Below are 19,014 nucleotides of genomic sequence, written 5' to 3' on the forward strand. Positions count from 1 at the left end.
TCTATGTTTTTGACTTCAGAGTAAGATATATAGTTTAGCTATCAGATGTAAATGCAGAGAAGATAATATTTTATTTTGAAAATAAAAGAGACTGATATAAATCATTACTTGGTAGAGGGACCATGTTATCTGGTACAGACAGACTGGAGAAATAACCATTCATGACAACTCCATTACAGCAAGAATAAGTTGAGGCTTAGAAAAGGTAACTTCATAAAGGCCTGCAAATTATGCTCCCCCAAACAAATGAATTGTCTGTTGAGTGGAGTTTTCTTTTTTTGCTATTCATTTCAATACTGAAAATTGTCTGCCAAGTGATAATTTTGACAGAGATGACATGTAGATAATTGAAGTTGATTGAGATCAAATCCTTCAGTTTATCAAGGTTAGAAATGGCCTGAAGATTTGAAGACAGAATCAGTTTTGATGGCATACAGTTTCTTGCTCTTAGCCTACATATGGCTTTCATCTTTTTTACATTAAATGAATTAAAACATATGCTAAATGTGTAAAAGAGGCCAAGTAGCCCTCTAGTAAGCACTCAGTCCAATACTTTGGCCACCTGATACAAAGAGCTGACTCATTTGAAAAGACCCTGATGCTGGGAAAGATTGAGGGCAGGAGGAGAAGGGGACCACAAAGGATGAGATAGTTGGATGGTATCACTGGCTCAATGGACATGGGTTTGGGTAGACTCTGGCAGTTGGTGATGGACAGGGAGGCCTGGCATGCTGCGGTTCACAGGGTCTCAAAGAGTTGGACACGGCTGAACTGAACTGAACTGAAGCACTCAGTAAATTTTGATTGTTGTCATTATTATGATTACATTCTGCTATATTCTTCTGTTGCACCTTTTGCTCTTTGGGCATAGTTTATATAACTTAACCTTCTAGTGCTGCTTTTGACATCTTATGGGAAAGCATCTCTTATGTGGAAGTTGGTGTGAGTCCATCTTCTCATTTCCCATCTGCTCCAGATCATGGATTCAAGACTCCCCACTTGTTGGGCAGGGCTGGCTTCTGTCTCTTCACTCTGGTGCAACTAGTCCTAACAGGAACCAATCCACACTTGCTGAAGGCTTGCTGCACTGCATGTCTTCCTGTGATGGAGGTGCACTGGAGATATGTGTGCTTTTAATGGGTTTAAGAGCCACATGGAGTGAGTTTGGAGAAACTTTTGGCAGGGTTGAAAAACTGGGTTTTTCAGGTGGGTCTGACTTTAATCCTGGTTTATCCACTTTCCCTAGGTGTGAAACTATGGAAAGATTACTTAAACCCTTGGAGTTTTGGTTTAATCATCAGTTAAATGTAGGTAAAAAATTGCAAACTCTAAAAGTTTTGTAAGGATTAGACATAACCTACCTAAAGGACCTAGTGAGTACACATGCCTCAATAATACTTTTTACTCTCCAATAACTGTCATTTTTTGAATTACTCTAACCTCTGCTTTGATTTCCTTAATTTCCTTTCTATTCTATATCTTTAAAATTTTTTCTATATTATTTCAATAAGACATTTTAAAAAATTTATTTAAAATAAAGATTGCTGAAATTTTATTTAAATGAAAAATTATTTCATTATTTCTCAAATAATGAAACAGTTTATTATATGAGATAATACCCTTTGCTTCTCTCTTATACAATGTGCACCAGGAAATGGAACAACATTCACTAACATGAGTAGGCTTTCTTATCCTACAGGCCCTCCTCCCTACCTACCTAAGAGTCTTTTCCTGGCCAGTCAAGTCCTTGGGTCTTTTGATGCAGAATCAGAATAACTACTGATGAGAAATGGGGCGTTCAGTTGCTCAGTCGTGTCCGACTCTGTGGCCCCATGGTCTATAGCCCACCAGGCTCCTCTGCCCGTGGAATTTTCCAGGGAAGAATACTGGAGCAAGTTGTCATTTCCTACTCTAGGGGATTTTCCTGACCTAGGGGTTGAACTAGTGTCTCTTATGCTTCCTGCAAGGCAAGCAGGCAGGTTCTTTACCACTAGTACCATCACTGGGAAGCCTTGAGAAATGGGGTGGTAGCTGTAAATTACTCTGAATGTTGCTTATTATACATATACTTTAAAAACTTTCTTGGTGTGCTTTTTTTCATTTCATGTATATAAATCTTGCTTCCTCAACAAAACTGTGAGCATCTCATGAATCTAGGGACTATAATATATTGGGTTTGCAAAAAGTTCATTCTGGTTTTTCCTTAAGAGCTTATGGAAAAACCTGAATGAACTTTTTGGCCAACCCAATATATATGTTTGTGTGTGTGTGTGTGTGTGTGTATGTGTGTATGTATGTATATATATATTTCTTTTATTCCCAGAGCTTAGAGCTTTTGCAACAAACATTCAAAAATACTGGCTAATTTAAGCTATTTAGAAGTACATTCATCAGCGATTCTGTTCCATTAAATGAAAAGATGTTGACCCTTACTTAGGAAGATGGTTTATCTCATCTAAGATTCACTGGATACTCTATTCAGAACATTTTAAACACGCTTTGGTTACTGTCAGGGACCACAGAGCTAGATTTGAGCAAGGGAGAACAACTGCCAATCCTTTTGCCTACTTTCACTCTCCTGCCTTATTTCAAAAACCCTATCCCTGGGGAAATGTGCTTTTCAACCAGCAGGATGGAAGAAAACAATTTTGTATTGTTTATTTTTAGGCGTTTTCCCCATAGAAACTTGATTGAGATGGAATCATATTTCATTCATTCATGACAAATCATTGAAAAAAAAAACACCTTTTTTGGGGTATGAGTATAACTGGAAATATTCTAAGTTGGACTAAGTGGTCCTTTTGAATGAATGCTCCCAAAAACCCTCACCCAAAGGCTACACAAAAGCCAATTAAACAACTGTGTAGTTGTTTCCTGCCTGAGTCAGCAGCTGTCTTGGGTTCTATGGCAGATTTGTGCTATTGTCCAGCTTGCCATAGCCACACACTCTTCACACAGTCAGCTGGCAGTGAGGAGAGCAAGGCTACATCCCAAAGAAGGAAAACTACTGAACAGGCTACTTGAGTTCCAGATTATATTGCAAACCATGTGGTGATGTAATTCAGGGTCAAAATATCTTCCCTCTCCCCTCCACTCTCTCAGGGACCTCTCAACTTGCCCCTATATAGAAGTAGACCAAGGGTCATGGTAGTTATATAGCTTTACAGCTGCAGGGATTTTTGGAAGGAGTGTTTACATTTTTATACTGTGGTCCTAATAATGGTGTTTTTAGGATGCCCAGAGTCTTAGATATAAGAGTTCATCAGTATGGCTTGAGCAGGTCAATATTCTGGAGCCAATCCTCATTAAATGCAAATGCCTAGGACACGGTTTTAGATTACTATTTAAGTTTGCAAATTGTAGAAGACAGTGCTAGAGGAAGAGATTTGCAGTTCTCACTCTGTCACTATTTACAACTGAGCAGGAAAGGGCATTCCAAATGGAATCTTTCATCGTCTAGTCTTCTACTCACCCAACAAATGATTTTAGGTGCCTTTCTCTCTGCCACCAAGAGGCAGGGTGGTTTTGAAAGACTGCACATTCTATGTGCTATGATTTCAGCACACTGTGATTATGTTAACAATGAGGAAAAATAATTTGGTTTGTGGTAAGGAGGAAAGGGATTTTCAAAGAGTTTTTTTTTTTTTTTATGTTAAACATAACTGTTTAATAGTGCTCAAAGACATTTATGGTTTCTTTAATGAACAATTGCTATTAGAAGCAATTGCTTCTGTATTGACTGATATTATTTTTCTAGCTTAAGCAGAAAAAGTTAACATTTCATATTATGGTGGAAAAAGGAGAATGAGGCCTGGTGAATCAGACTCCATAGGCCTATGGGAGAAACACAGTTATTGGTGGAAGAAGCACCAGAAAGCCAATGGGGCTACTCAGAGGCACATACCAGGGATAGTCAAGCAATTGAAGGGAATGCACTAGCCACAGTTTAAAATTAATTTTAAAATCAGGTCAATACCAGGATGCTTAACTTAAATGAGATGACGAATGTATGAATTTGGGTGACATAAGGTATATTAAGATGTACATAAATCTTTTTTTTTCCTATTTTTTCTTATATCATTTCTACATACGTATTACATTTAGCTACTTTAAAATGATAATTTCAAAATAATACTTTAAGTAAATACAAAAATTAACATAGTTTGTGTACCCTTCCCTGTGTCCCTACCCCCAAATTTTAGCCATCAATACCTATGTTTACACTGTGATTTTTAATTATAGAGCATATATTACTTAAAGTGACTACAAACAGAGCCATCTAGTGGCAGCTGACCTGATTTATAGTCATGTGACTTCAATCTGGTGAAGCTGGGGCCAAGGATCTCAACTCATTATTCAGTTATAGAAAATTGTATGTCAATATGGTATCGAAACTCTATTTGGAGATATTTACTATGAAATAAGATGGGGGGCGGTGATAGAAGCATTGCTAGTGTTTTATACATGAGTTCTCTATAGGCTGTTGGGAAATATTTGCTCTGTGTTGTTTATTTTGGAAACATTCATTTTAGTTAAAGGTTATGTACTTAATCGCTGTTGTATTTGGATTTTTTTCCTCTTGATGTAATAAGCCATTAGGCTCAATGAAGTTTATTTTTAATTTAAGTAGACCAAGACTTCAAAGAAAAGAGGGTGGGGTTGCAAGTGAGAAAAGATGGCCAAGTTGATACAAAAAGTAGCAAAACAGTGTAGGAAAATATCAACATGTCTTGCATAATGAATCACAGAAAATGTGTCAATAGGAGTGAGGTCATCTTAAAAAGGGACAAATACAGATGAAATAAATAATATAAGAAAATGCAGTATAACTCCCTAAACTCAACCTATCTCTTAAAAGAAAATATTAGCTAAAGCCTCTAGTATCTGAAAATTTGTACAAAATACAATAAAGCAAAAATATTTATTTGTAGTAGGATATTTGAATCCTAAAATTTAGCCATCTGGAATTATTTTTAAAGGACCATACTATTAAATCTTTTGAAATAGAGAATTTTCCTTTTAATGGGAAATCTGTATTTGATTGTAAAGATGGAACACAGCGTCCTTGGCCTGGCTATTCTTGAATTGTAGGCTTAACATATATAGTAGAGGCTGGGATCCCAGTAAATTTATTTCAGGCACGGAAACCTAGAGGAATAAATGCATACATGTGAATATAAGAGTGTAACAATGTGATATTCACTTCTATTATAATGAATTCCATATAACTGATGCTGTTAGACTCCTTGTTTTACTGTTATGATGCTGTGAGAATGGAGTTAAGTCAGTGATGACTGTAATTAGCTATTGGCAAAAATCAGATTGGATAATGAGATGCAAAATAGCTCAGTGGCAAGTTTACACAATAAGACAGTCTGCCAAGGGACAGCATTTTGATTTTTTCAAGGAAATAAAAGCATGTATCATACTAAGACAACATGAATCTGTAATACATTGCATTTGTACTCAGCTGTGTCCGACTCTGTGCACCCCATGGACTGTAACCTGCCAGGCTCCTTTGTCCATGGAATTTTCCAGGCAAGAATACTGGAGTGGGTTGCTATTTCCTACTCCAGAGGACCTTCCTAAGCCAGGGATTGAACCCACATCTCCTGCATTGGCAGGTGGATTCTTTACCACTGTGCCATCTGGGAAACCCTGTTGTGTAATACATGGAACAAATTTGTTCTGTAATACATGGAACAAATTTAACAGGAGAACCAGAAGTTCAAATATAACTCTAATATTTTTTTTAAAAGAGACTCTACTTTTCTAGTTAGAAGCTATTCAAGAAGTTAGTAAGTGACCAAAATTAATATTTGGTCTCTGGGCATTAAAAGCGCAGGTTTACCCAGCTGTGGATAGAGGCACTACCCAATGATAGAGCCCCTTCTCAGAGCCAGTGGCTGAAGTTCTGGGAAGGCTGGAGACTTCAAAGAAGATGCAGGATTAGAATGGAGAGATGAAAGGTTGTAGATGAATTGTTGTTGGCATTTTCTCTTTCAGAATCTCTAGTGATTTCATCCCCTGCCCTACCCTAGGATCCTTAACCTTTTAAATGATATCTCTAAGTCTCTCCAGTTTTTATTTTATCAGTAATGTTAAACAATTGAAAAGTCCTGGGGTAGCAGTTGAGACAATAGAAAGAATGTAGGGGAGGGCATTTTAGGGGAGTGGCATGTCTCTATGATATATATGGCAATGAGGCTGAGCATTTCCTAATAACTGTCTGATATTGGTGATTAATTTTTGATAACTGTAATTTAAAACTTGATTTTGACAAACTTAAACTTGTTAAACTTCAGCTTGATGTTAACAAGCTTAACATTTTAAGTTTGTCTGTGGATAGGAAATGTTTGTAATGCTTTTCTAGCCTTCACCATTCTTTTCAAACTTCTATGTACTAAAGTCATAGTATTATGGAATCATGACCTTTTTTTTTTTGGAATCATAATCTTATCTACACCTTGAGGTACAGGAGCTAAGTGGCTTGTCTAATATCACACACGTAGAAGATATATTTCTGACTAAAAGAGAAAAGTAGAAAAATAGCTATAGAGTTCCAAAAAAGCTCAACATTCAAAGAGTAGTTTTGTCAGAGACTGCCTAGCATGATTTTAAAACTTCATTCACATAATTTAAATATTACTGACTTACCTTTAAAAGTTCTGTTGTGTGGAAACCAGTCTGATATTTCAGAAATTCCAGTATCTTGTTTAGGATTAAAATAACCCCATGAAAAAGAATGTAAGACTAAACTAGAGAAGAGAATATCAGGGCTATTTTAGAATGAAATGTATGTCTTATAGTAATTATTTAGAAAGTTTAGTGCTTGTGATAACATTTCCTTACATGAAGAAGCTATTTAGACAATGCAGTATCTAGGGCATAATAAAAATACTTTTAAATGTAATGTTTATGATAAGAAAATAATTGTTTCAAAATTCTGAAGTTTGAAATGGCCTTCAAAAGATTCTAATGGTTCCCCCTGGGCATCAGCAGGTGTCTATTCCTTCTAGAGGCTTTAGGGCAGAACGTGTTTCCTTGCCTTTTCCAGCTTCTGGATGTGCCCCACATTTCTTGAGTTGTAGCTGGTCTCTTTCTCCCTCTTCAGAGTCAGCAATGGCAGGTTGAGTCCTTCTCGCATTGAATGACCTGACTCTTCTTCCATCTTCTTGTCTCCAAGACCTTGTGATATTTTGAGCCCACCTGGATAATCCAGAGTAATCATCCTACTTTAAAGTCAGCTAATTATCAACTAAACAACCTGTGGATCACTGAATACTGGCACAAAAGCAGACATAGATCAATGGACCAGCATTGAGAGCCCCAAAATAAAGCCACACATTTATGATCAATTAATCTGTGACAAAGGAGGCAAGAGTATATATGAGGGAGAAAAAGACAGTTTCTTCAACAAGTGGTGCTCAGGAAACTGGACAGCTTTATGCAAAAGAATGAAATTAGAACATTCTCTAACATCATATACAAAAATGAACTAAAAATGGATTAAAGACCTAAGTGTAAAACTAGATACCTCTAAAATTCTTAAAGGAAAACACAACCATGTCTATTCTTTGACACAATTGAAACAACAGTTTTTCGCTTAGGATCTACTTTAGGATCTGTTTCCTAAACCATGGGTCTGCAACCTCCAGGCTGTGGACCGGTACCTCCTGTCAGATTAGCGGTGGCATTAGATTAGAAATAGCATGCATGATAAATGTAATGTGCTTGATTCATCCTGAAACCATTCTCCCCCCATCTTCAGGCCCATGGAAAAACTGTCTTCCATGAACCCAGTCCCTGGTGCCAAAAAGGTTGGGGACTGCTGTCCTAAAGGAAAGGAAATAAGAGTAAATATAAGCAAATGGGACCTACTTAAGCTTACAAGTTTTGCACAGCAAAGGAAACCACCCACCCCACCCCTCCCACATAAAAAGCACAACATCCTGAATGGGAGAAAATACTTGCAAATGACATGACTTATAAGGAGTTAATATTCAAAATGTATAAATAGCTCATATAACTTAGCATAAAAAAGACTTGATTAGAAGACTTGACTAGAAGACTTGACAGAAGACTTGACTAGACGTTTTCCCAAAGAACACATACGGGTGCCTAAAAGGCACATGAAAAGGTGATCAGCATCACTAATCATCAGGGAAAAACAAATCAAAATGACCTCACTCCTGTCAGAATGGCTGTCATCCAAAAATGTACAAATAATAAATGTTGGTGAGGATGTGGAGAAAAAAGAACACTTGTACACTCTTGGTGGGAATATACATTGGTGCAGCTACTGTGGAAAACAGTATGTAAATTTCTAAAGAAACTAAAAATAGAACTACCATATGACCTAGCAATTCTTTGTTGTTCAGTCTCTGGTGCCGCCAACTCTTTGTGACCCCACGGACTACAGCATGCCAGGCTTCCCTGTCCTTCACTGTCTCCCGGAGTAGTAGCAATTCTACTCCTGGGTATATATCTGAAAAAACAAAAAACAGTAATTCAAAAAGGTACGTGCACTCCCATGTTCATAGCAGCTTTGTTTATAATTGCTAAAGACATGGAAACAATCTAAGTGTCTAGCAATTGATAAATGAATAAAGAAGATGTGGTATATATACAGTGGAATACTACTTAGCCATAAAAGAGGATGAAATTTGCAATTTGCAGCAATGCAAATGAATTTGGAGGGCATTATGCTAATTGAAATTAGAGAAAGACAAATAGTATATAATATAACTTACATGTGGAACCTAAAATATGCAAGAAGAAAGTGAGTATAACAAAACAGAAGTAGAATCACAGATACAGAGGATAAACTCATGGTTCAAACTCGTGGTTACCAGTGGGGGTGTGCAATATAGGGATGGAAGAGTGGGAAGTACAAACTACTGGGTATAAGATAGACCCAAGGTTGTATTGTACAACATGAGGAATACAGCCTATATTTGGTAATGTTGTAATGGCAGAGTTCCAAAGAATAAGAAAGCCTTCCTCAGCGATCAGTGCAAAGAAACAGAGGAAAACAACAGAATCAGAAAGCCTAGAGATCTCTTCAAGAAAATTAGAGATACCAAGGGGACATTTCATGCAAAGATGGGTTTGATAAAGGACAGAAATGGTATGGACCTAACAGAAGCAGAAGATATTAAGAAGAGGGGGCAAGAATACACAGAAGAATAAAAAGAGAGAGAGAGAAAAAAAAAGGATACACAGAAGAACTGTACAAAAAAGATCTTCACGACCCAGATAATCACAATGGTGTGATCACTCACCTAGAGCCAGACACCCTGGAATGTGAAGTCAAGTGGGCCTTAGAAAGCATCACTACGAACAAAGCTAGTGGATGTGATGGAATTCCAGTTGAGCTATTTCAAATCCTGAAAGATGATGCTGTGAAAGTGCTGCACTCAATATGCCAAATTTGGAAAACTCAGCAGTAGCCACAGGACTGGAACAGGTCAGTTTTCATTCCAATCCCTAAGAAAGGCAATCCCAAACATGCTCAAACTACCGCACAATTGCACTCATCTCACACGCTAGTAAAGTAATGCTCAAAATTCTCCAAGCCAGGCTTCAGCAATATGTGAACCATGAACTTCCAGATGTTCAAGCTGGTTTTAGAAAAGGCAGAGGAACCAGAGATCAAATTGCCAATATCCGCTGGATCATCGAAAAAGCAAGAGGATTCCACAAAAACATCTATTTCTGCTTTATTGACTACGCCAAAGCCTTTGAATGTGTGGATCACAATAAACTGTGGAAAATTCAGAAAGAGATGGGAATACCAGACCACCTGACCTGCCTCTTGAGAAACCTGTATGCAGGTCAGGAAGCAACAGTTAGAACTGGACATGGAACAACAGACTGGTTCCAAATCAGGAAAATCAGGAATAGGAGTATTGTATATTGTCAGCCTACTTATTTAACGTCTATGCAGAGTATATCATGAGAAACGCTGGGCTGGATGAAGCACAAGCTGGAATCAAGATTGCCGGGAGAAATATCAATAACCTCAGATATGCAGATGACACCACCCTTATGGCAGAAAGTGAAGAGGAGCTAAAAATTTCATGATGAAAGTGAAAGAGGAGAGTGAAAAAGTTGGCTTAAAGCTCAACATTCAAAAAACGAAGATCATGGCATCTGGTCCCATCAACTCATGGGAAATAGATGGGGAAACAGTGGAAACAGTGTCAGACTTTATTATTTTGGGCTCCGAAATCACTGCAGATGGTGATTGCAGCCATGAAATTAAAAGACACTTACTCCTTGGAAGGAAAGTTATGACCAACCTAGACAGCATATTAAAAAGCAGAGACATTACTTTGCCAACAAAGGTCCATCTGGTCAAGGCTATGGTTTTTCCAGTAGTCATGTATCGATGTGAGAGTTGGACTGTGAAGAAAGCTGAGCACGGAAAAATTGATGCTTTTGAACTGTGGTGTTGGAGAAGACTCTTGAGAGTCCCTTGAACTGCAAGGAGATCCAACCAGTCCATCCTAAAGATCAGTCCTGGGTGTTCATTGGAAGGACTGATGCTGAAGCTGAAATTCCAGCACTTTGGCCACCTTATGTGAAGAGTTGACTCATTGGAAAAGACCCTGATGCTGGGAGGGATTAGGGGCAGGAGGAGAAGGGGACGACAGAGGATGAGATGGCTGGATGGCATCACCGACTTGATGACCATGGGTTTGGGTAGACTCTTGACAGGGAGGCCTGGTGTGCTGGGATTCATGGGGTCACAAATAGTTGGACATGACTGAGTGACTGAACTGAACTGAACTGAATAGAAATATTTTAATTTTGTAAATGGATAGTTACAATTATATAAAAATAAAAAGCAAGAAATAAAATTATTATTGTCTATTTAAAGGTTTTCTAGTTCATGAGACACTATAGATTTCACTTAGGGGGCTGAGATAATGAAATATATAGTGACAACCTATGTATTCCTGCGTTAGTTATGAGATTAGAGGCTTGTCAAATAAGAAATACAATAAGATAGGGGAAGAGATGAGTTGGGCTGGGATCTGCTTGTGCTCCTAGAGGCAAGTTGATCTGTTTGATTTATTGGACCACTGCTAAAGATGGCCAATATATTGCAGATCTGAATTCCATCCCAATCAAAGTCCATATCTTTTTCTAAATCAGTAGTTATAAAGTGAAAGTATAAGTCATTCAGTCATGTCCGACTCTTTGCAACCCCATGGACTATACAGTCCATGGAATTCTCCAGGCAAGAATACTGGAGTGGGTAGCCTTTGCCTTCTCCAGGGCATCTTCTCAACCCAGGGATCGAACCCAGGTCTCCTGCATTGCAGGTGGATTCTTTACCAGCTGAGCCACAAGGGAAGCCCAAGAATACTGGAGTGGGTAGCCTATCCCTTCTCTAACAGATTGTTCCAAAGCAGGAATCAAACCAGTGCCTCCTGCATTGCAGGCAAATTCTTTACCAAGTGAGCTATGAGGGAAGCTGTATAGTTATAAAAATGCTACCTAAAAGCATTAAAGTCATTTTTAAAATGGAAGTAAAATTTCTTCTCATTTTGATAAGTCTCTTATTGATATTGGCACTAACCCTATTTTCTCCCTAGATGTTATAAATAAAAGGTGGAATGAAAGTATGCAATGGTATGATTTCAGTACTTCTTAAATTTGTAATTTAGTAGGTAACTTGTGATTTTCAAGGCTGTATAGTGTCACCCTGCTTATTTAACTTATATGTAGAGTACATCATGTGAAATGCCGGGCTGGATGAATCACCAATTGGAATCAAGATTTCCAGGAGAAATAGCAACAACTTCAGGTATGGAGATAATACCATTATAATGGCAGAAAGTGAAGAGAAACTAAAGAGCCTCTTGATGAAGGTCAAAGAGGAGAGTGAAAAACCAAACTCAAAACTCAACACTCAGAAATCTAAGATCATGGCATCTAGTCTCATCACTTCATGGCAAATAGATGGGGAAAAAATGGAAACAGTGGCAGACTGTATTTTTTTGGGCTCCAAAAATTACTGCAGACAGACTGCAACCATGAAATTAAAAAAAAACTTCTTGGAAGAAAAGTTGTGACATACCTATTCAGCATATTAAAAAGCAGAGACATCACTTTGCTGACAGAGGTCTGTCTAGCCAAAGCTATGGTTTTCCTAGTAGTTATCTATGGATGTGACAGTTGGACCATAAGGAATGCTGAGTGCTGAAGAATTGATGGTTTTGAATTGTGGTGCTGGAGAAGACTCTTGTGAGTCCCTTGGACTGCAAGGAGATCAAACCAGTCAATCATAAAGATCTGTCCTGAATATTCACTGGAAGGACTGATGCTGAAGCTGAAGCTTCAATACTTTGGCCACCAGATGTGAAGAATTGACTCATTGGAAAAGACCCTGGTGCTAGGAAAGATTGAAGGCAGGAAGAGGAGGGGGTGGCAGAGGATGAGGTGGTTTGATGGTGTCACTGATGCAGTGGACATGCGTTTGAGCAAACTCTGGGAGATGGTGAAGGACAGGGAAGCCTGGCTTACTGCAGTCCATGGGCTCAAAAAGAGTCAGACATGACTTAGTAACTCAATAACAATAGCAACAACAACAACAACATGAGATCTTAGACTTGAATGTCTCTTCTGCTTCTGGCAATTATTTAATTATTTATCAAACTGACAGAGAGCCCAGGGCTTGATCACATCACAGAAAACTGATAAAACTATGTTTGTTTTTCAAAATGGCATGAGATTTCCATTTATCAGGGCAGGGGAGAAAGCAGGAATTTAAAAAGTGATGAAAACTAAAAGAGGAAAAGGGAAACAAGGAATATATATGTGTATATACATATATATATGTATATACACATATAGCGAGTATTTTAAAAATGAGTTAAAGCAAAAATGTGAAGATACTGCAAGCTTAAATAGCTGAACAAAAACAATGGAGCAGAGAAAAAGTTCCCAGAAGGAAAATGAAAGTTAAACAGAAAGTACAAACGCTTAAGAGAGTTGGAGGAAAAACAAATGTAGAAGAGAAAAAAGTACAAAAGCACCCAACACTGGTCAAGACAAAAGAAAGTCCAGTTAAAGGGTGGAGTAAATGTGAGTCAGAAATACAAGAAAGGTTAAAATAATGTTTGCTTTGCTTAGCTCTAATAAGAGGAAAGGGACTTACTGCCTTCATATAGTTTTCGATCTAAAAATAAAAATCTGTGGTCAGTTCTACAAAGCCTAAGACAATGGCAATCACTTGCCCCTAAAAATTTCTACTTATTCAAAAAAATATATAGTAAATATATGGAAGAATTTTTTTGAAGTTATTACTATGATTATATGTTAATTACTATGTTAATATGAGTATTATGTTTTTTTAACGAGTAGAGATGAAAAATTTCAAATGTGTAAAATTACCATGCAAAGTAATAGCCATGTTAAGAGATGGGAACATATAGTTTGGCATGAAACTTGGCGAAGCACATTGACTGAGGTGGATGTGAAGCAATGAGCCCTGTCTGCACAGGGTAGAGATGTGTCCTGCTTGCAGGCAGCAAGATGGATTAAATGACATTTCTGAATCTCTTCTGGTCTTAAAGTGACCATTAAGATTACAATCTGCAAACTCTCCATTTCTCAGCTGGTGGGCCAATTACTTCTTCTCTGCTTTGAAAATAAAGTTAACTTTCAATTATCTGCACTAATTAGGGATAAGTGATGTGGAATAGGTAAACCAAAATGATGGAAAGTCCAAAAATAGCCTTATTTTCCTTTGAAGGGGTTTTATAGTTACATGAAAGGTGGTGTATGGGAAGTTCTGAATATACATGACTTTTCAGATAAAATGAGTTCTTTGCTATCAGTGACCCTCTTTTAGAGGTTAATATAGTGCTGAATATATTCAAGAAATGTTTATTGAGTTGAAATTGAAAATGCACAGCCAGACTTGACCACAGAGCTTCCCAATCATGCCTCATGTTCAGCCTGTCTCCTGTTCTCCATTCCAAGAGGGGAATGAACTACAGTTAACCTTTGAAAAATGTGGGGATTTGGGTGCTGACCTTCCACAATGAAATATCCTACTATAACTTTATAGTTGGTGTTCTGAACCCACAATTCCATATTCTTGAATTTAACCAACATGGATCATGTATTACTGTAATATTTAGTTTTGAAAAGTATCCATGTATAAGTGGATCTGCACAGTTCAAACCTGTGTTCAAGGGTCAACTGTGTATCATTGCCCGTGGATGGAGCAATGGTGGTTGAAACACAGTAATCTTCACTACCAGCACTTGGGCCAAAAAAGGGGTTTCTCCTCCAGCTTTATCTGTTTCTCAAACATAACAAATGCGTGTCTTCTTCAGTGCTTTCCTTCTTATCACTCCTTCTTTTTGAAGGTTCTTTCCTTCAGTATGTGTATGGATTTCAGTTCAGTCTGTTTAGGAATCTGTTCAAATGTCACCTTCTTTAAACGTCTTACATAATAGAATAATACACACTCCAGTCACTATCTCTTTCACTCTTTTATCTTTCTCTGTAACAAGTATCATCTTCTGATTTTCTGACATGCTGCTTCTTTTACTGGTTTATTTGTTTGTCATCTGTCTCCATGGTGGTGGTTTAGAGGCTAAGTTTTGTTCGACCCTTGTGACCCCATGGACTGTAGCCCACCAGGCTCCTCTGTCCATAAGATTTCCCAGGCAAGAATACTGGAGTGGCTATCCATTTCCTTCTCCAGGGGATCTTCTCTATCCAGGGATTGAACCTAGGTCTTCTGAATTATAGGTAGATTCTTTACCGACTGAGCCACCAGGGTACCCATCTATCTCCATTCATCAGCATATGCTTTCTGAAGATGGGAACTGTATTTTCATCACCAGTGTATCTTTAGTATCTAGAACAATGTATGCAAATAATACGTAATGAAATATCTGCACATGTGAAGCAGAAGTGAAAAATTACCATTTATTAAATATGCTGCCTGCTTCCCACTTTCAAGTGACAGGGTGAGTCATTAGCGGTGCTGCCCATTATCTCCATGTTACAGCTGAGTTAACTAAGTACCTGGACATTAAGGTTGAAGGCTGGTTAGCTGAATTAGAGACTCAGAATCACATCTGAATGGCTTTTAGGTGTCTAAGTTTCTCTTATTTTCTTGAAGGCTGCGGAGGGCATAAAAGGTTGGTGAAGGAATCTGAGGAGCAGAGTGGAGTAGGGTAAAATGGCCCCAGGATGACCTGAGGTAGCATGGTGAGAGGAAGAACCCTAGTGAAACAGAGAAGCAAAAGTCATAGCCAAGGACACAACAGTGAACATCATTCAGGAGGCAGCAAATAGAGGCAAAGCCATAATGAGGAAGTCTAATGATACAGTCCAAAGTCTAAGGTATCAGGTGAAGTCAAGATGCCTAGAGCAAAATAGGGCAATGCTAAGATTGAAAACACTGCCAAGATACTAGGGACCAGCTTTTCTGATACATGTGGTTTGTGGGTGAATTTGAAGGTTTATGGATGGCTTAAAGCAGATGTAGAACTGTCAAAACACTGGTTTGTAGTATTAGCTCCCCATTCACTCAGTGATGGGCTTCCCAGGTGGTCTTAGTGGTAAAGAACCCGCCTGCCAATGCAGGAGACATAAGAGGCAAGGATTTGATCCCTGGGTTGGGAAGATCCCCTGGAGAAGGGCATGGCAACCCACTCCAACATTCTTGTCTGGAGAATCCCATGAACAGAGGAGCCTGGTAGGCTACAGTCCACAGGGTTGCAAAGAGTTGGACACGACCGAAGTGACTCACCAGGCACCCTCAATGATTAGTGTGACAGCCATCTGCCTGTTATGTAGACATTCTTTCATGTTGCTTTGCTGGCAGTAAGGGCCCATACAACCAGTCTACCTGTGACTCCTGATGTGAAATGTTGTTGCATCACCAAGTCTCATCTTCGTTACTTCTGGTTACAAGCAGGGCTATCTTATGACAGAACCTTTGCTTTCATGGGCCTCTTACTCCACAAAGTATTAAAAATTATATTTTATGACTGTGTTGAACTAAAAATGAATGATTAATATTATGTAGCAAAACATTTTCTTCAATCTAAAAGATTTTTTTTTCTTCTGATTTTAAAAGAAATTAAAACATTTTTATGGGGCTCTAAAAAGTATTGTGGGTCTTAGCACTGTGTCTGTAGTAGATAACTGGTAAGGCAGCCTGGCTTATGAGGTGCCTATTTATTTTACAATATAAAATAGCCAAGTGACATCTTTTTAGTTATGGTAACTCTTGGAATTTAAACAATCTAACCACAAGTGAAACAAGTACATGTGACATTATCCTATGTAGTTACAGTCAATTTTTGTCAGCATAGGATATCTAAAAATGCCTACCATGGGTTTCTTAGATTTCTTGGAAAAGGTGAAATATTAGTGCTTACTCCTGAAACCCATTAGACTGTGTAATACAATGTTAATTCTCCTCATGTTTATGGCCCTGCAGTGCCAGCAACTTGATTGATAATTTCATGCAGGAAAAGTAAGAAACTGAAGTCAAAGGTAATTTTTTCTCTGGAAAACTGGGAACTACCGAAATGAAGGTTACTTAAAAATACGTTGGAACTTCCTAAAATTTCTGGAAAGAGGTAGTTAATAGTAACAATAATATAAGGTAATCATTAGTAACAATAATATAAAATAATCATTAGAATTCTCCTACTACCATATGTTGAATACCTAATATAATTCAAGCACAAAACTATGCCAGGGTCCAGCCTCAGCAGATAGAAGACACGTGAGACCAGCCTTGATAGGGCCAAGTCTGTGAGGGGGAGAGAGAGAGAGAGAGAGAGAGAGAGAGAGAGAGAGAGAGAGAGAGAGAGAGAGAGAGAATGACCAGACAGGGGTGTTTGCAGGGTCTGGCAGAGTCTGGCAATGCTTTATTTTTTACCATGGCTTTTATACCCTAAATTAGTACATTTCTAAGGGGAAGATAGTTTAACATTACATCAGCTTGTTCTTCATGAAACCAGGGTGTTTTCTGCATACTTCTTTGTTTATGAGGGTCTTGTACATTATCTTCTGGCCTTGGTACCTACTGACACTTTATGACCTAGGTGAATGCAAAGCTGTTTTCCGTAATCTATTCTTTAATGAACACAAAGGTCAGTCCTTTTGCAGAAGTTATCATTTAAATTTATCTAAAAGGTTTACCACACAAAGACTCTGTAGCTCCAGTGAGGCAGCCCCTGTTTAGCATTCCTGGTTGAAATGAACAGGTCTAAACTCTTATTTTTCTAAATCTTTAACTATAACCACTTTTAGAATAATATTTTTATATTCTCTAATAGGGCTTCCTCACCCCCGAAGGGCTCTGTGTCTATTAGGGCCTTTATGTGATCAGGTTCTTTATGCTGTTTTACGATTATGGTATAATAAGCAATCATGCATATTAGTATCAAGGGCATAAACGCATTTGCCAAACAAACTAAAATACCAGCAAAGGAGTTTAAATTAAAACACTCCTCTCGCCCTCCTAAAACACTCCTAAACTCATAAAATACCACCACCTGGGAAACTTATTGATTAAAATTCTAAATTGATTCTTATTAGGAAAGAGATCAGGGAAGGCCTTCTGCCTGTGTCACAGAAATTAGGGAATAGTCTATTGAAGCAAGCATCAGAAAGACAGATATCATCTTTAAGGTGAGTGCCGGGGGCAGCTTTTTGGAATCCCTGAAAACCTGATCCGCCTTGCCCGTCAGGTTTTCTCCCTCATGACCTTGTCATGGGTGGGATCTCGTGTGCCGACTCCCGGCAAAACTATTTAACTTTTTATAAATAAATCATTCTCAGCTGGTGGTTACTATTATTACTCCTCATTTATGGATAAGGAAATGAGGATTATAGGGGTTAAACAGCTTTTTCATCATCTGTGGCTCAGATCATGAACTCCTTATTGCCAAATTCAGACTTAAATTGAAGAAAGTAGGGAAAATCACTAGACCATTCAGGTATGACCTAAATCAAATCCCTTATGATTATACAATGGAAGTGAGAAATAGAGTTAAGGGATTAAATCTGATAGACAGAGAGCCTGATGAACTATGGACGGAAGTTCATGACATTGTACAGGAGACAGGGATCAAAACCATCCCCAAGAAAAAGAAATGCAAAAAGGCAAATGGCTGTCCGAGGAGGCCTTACAAATAGCTGTGAAAAGAAGAGAAGTGAAAAGCAAAGGAGAAAAGGAAAAATATACCCATTTGAATGCAGAGTTCCAAAGAATAGCAAGGAGAGATAAGACAACCTTCCTCAGGGAGAAATACAAAGAAATAGAGGAAAGCAATATAATGGGAGAGACTAGAGAGCTCTTCTAGATGATTAGAGATACCAAGGGAGCATTTCATGCAAAGATGTGTACAATAAAGGACAGAAATGGTATGGACCTAACAGAAGCAGAAGATATTAAGAAGAGGTGGCAAGAATACACAGAACTATACAAAAAAGATCTTCATGACCAGGATAATCATGATGGTGTGATCACTCACTTAAAACCAGACATCCTGGAATGCGAAGTCAAGTGGGCCTTAGGAAGCATCACTATGAACAAAGCTAGTGAAGGTGATAGAATTCCAGTTGAGCTATTTCAAATCCTGAAAGATGATGCTGTGAAAGTGCTGCACTCAACATGTCAGCAAATTTGGAAAACTCAGCAGAGGCCATAGGACTGGAACAGGTCAGTTTTCATTCCAATCCCTAAGAAAGGCAATGCCAAAGAATGTTCTAACTTCCACACAGTTGCACTCATCTCACATGCTAGTAAAGTAATGCTCAAAATTCTCCAAGCCTGGCTTCAACAGTGTGTGAATCATGAACTTCCAGATATTCAAGCTGATTTTAGAAAAGGCAGAGGAACCAGAGATCAAATGCCAACATCCACTGGATCATTGAAAAAGCAAGAGAGTTCCTGAAAAATATCTACTTCTGATTTATTGACTATGCCAAAACCTTTGACTGTGTGGATCATAATAA

The 19,014-nt window shown here is 38.2% G+C and overlaps 1 long non-coding RNA gene across 1 annotated transcript in view; it reads left to right on the plus strand.

The window, feature by feature from the left end:
* Window positions 1-19,014, plus strand: part of LOC136146749 (uncharacterized) — a 226,001-nt gene that overhangs the window by 39,636 nt on the left and 167,351 nt on the right. Inside the window, exon 2 of the long non-coding RNA XR_010659040.1 lies at window positions 1,247-1,307. This is a non-coding gene — a long non-coding RNA (uncharacterized lncRNA). The remainder of the gene's footprint in view (window positions 1-1,246; window positions 1,308-19,014) is intronic.

Source organism: Muntiacus reevesi, chromosome 14 (genome assembly GCF_963930625.1).
Source record: "Muntiacus reevesi chromosome 14, mMunRee1.1, whole genome shotgun sequence".
In the NCBI taxonomy this organism is placed as follows: Eukaryota; Metazoa; Chordata; class Mammalia; order Artiodactyla; family Cervidae; genus Muntiacus; species Muntiacus reevesi.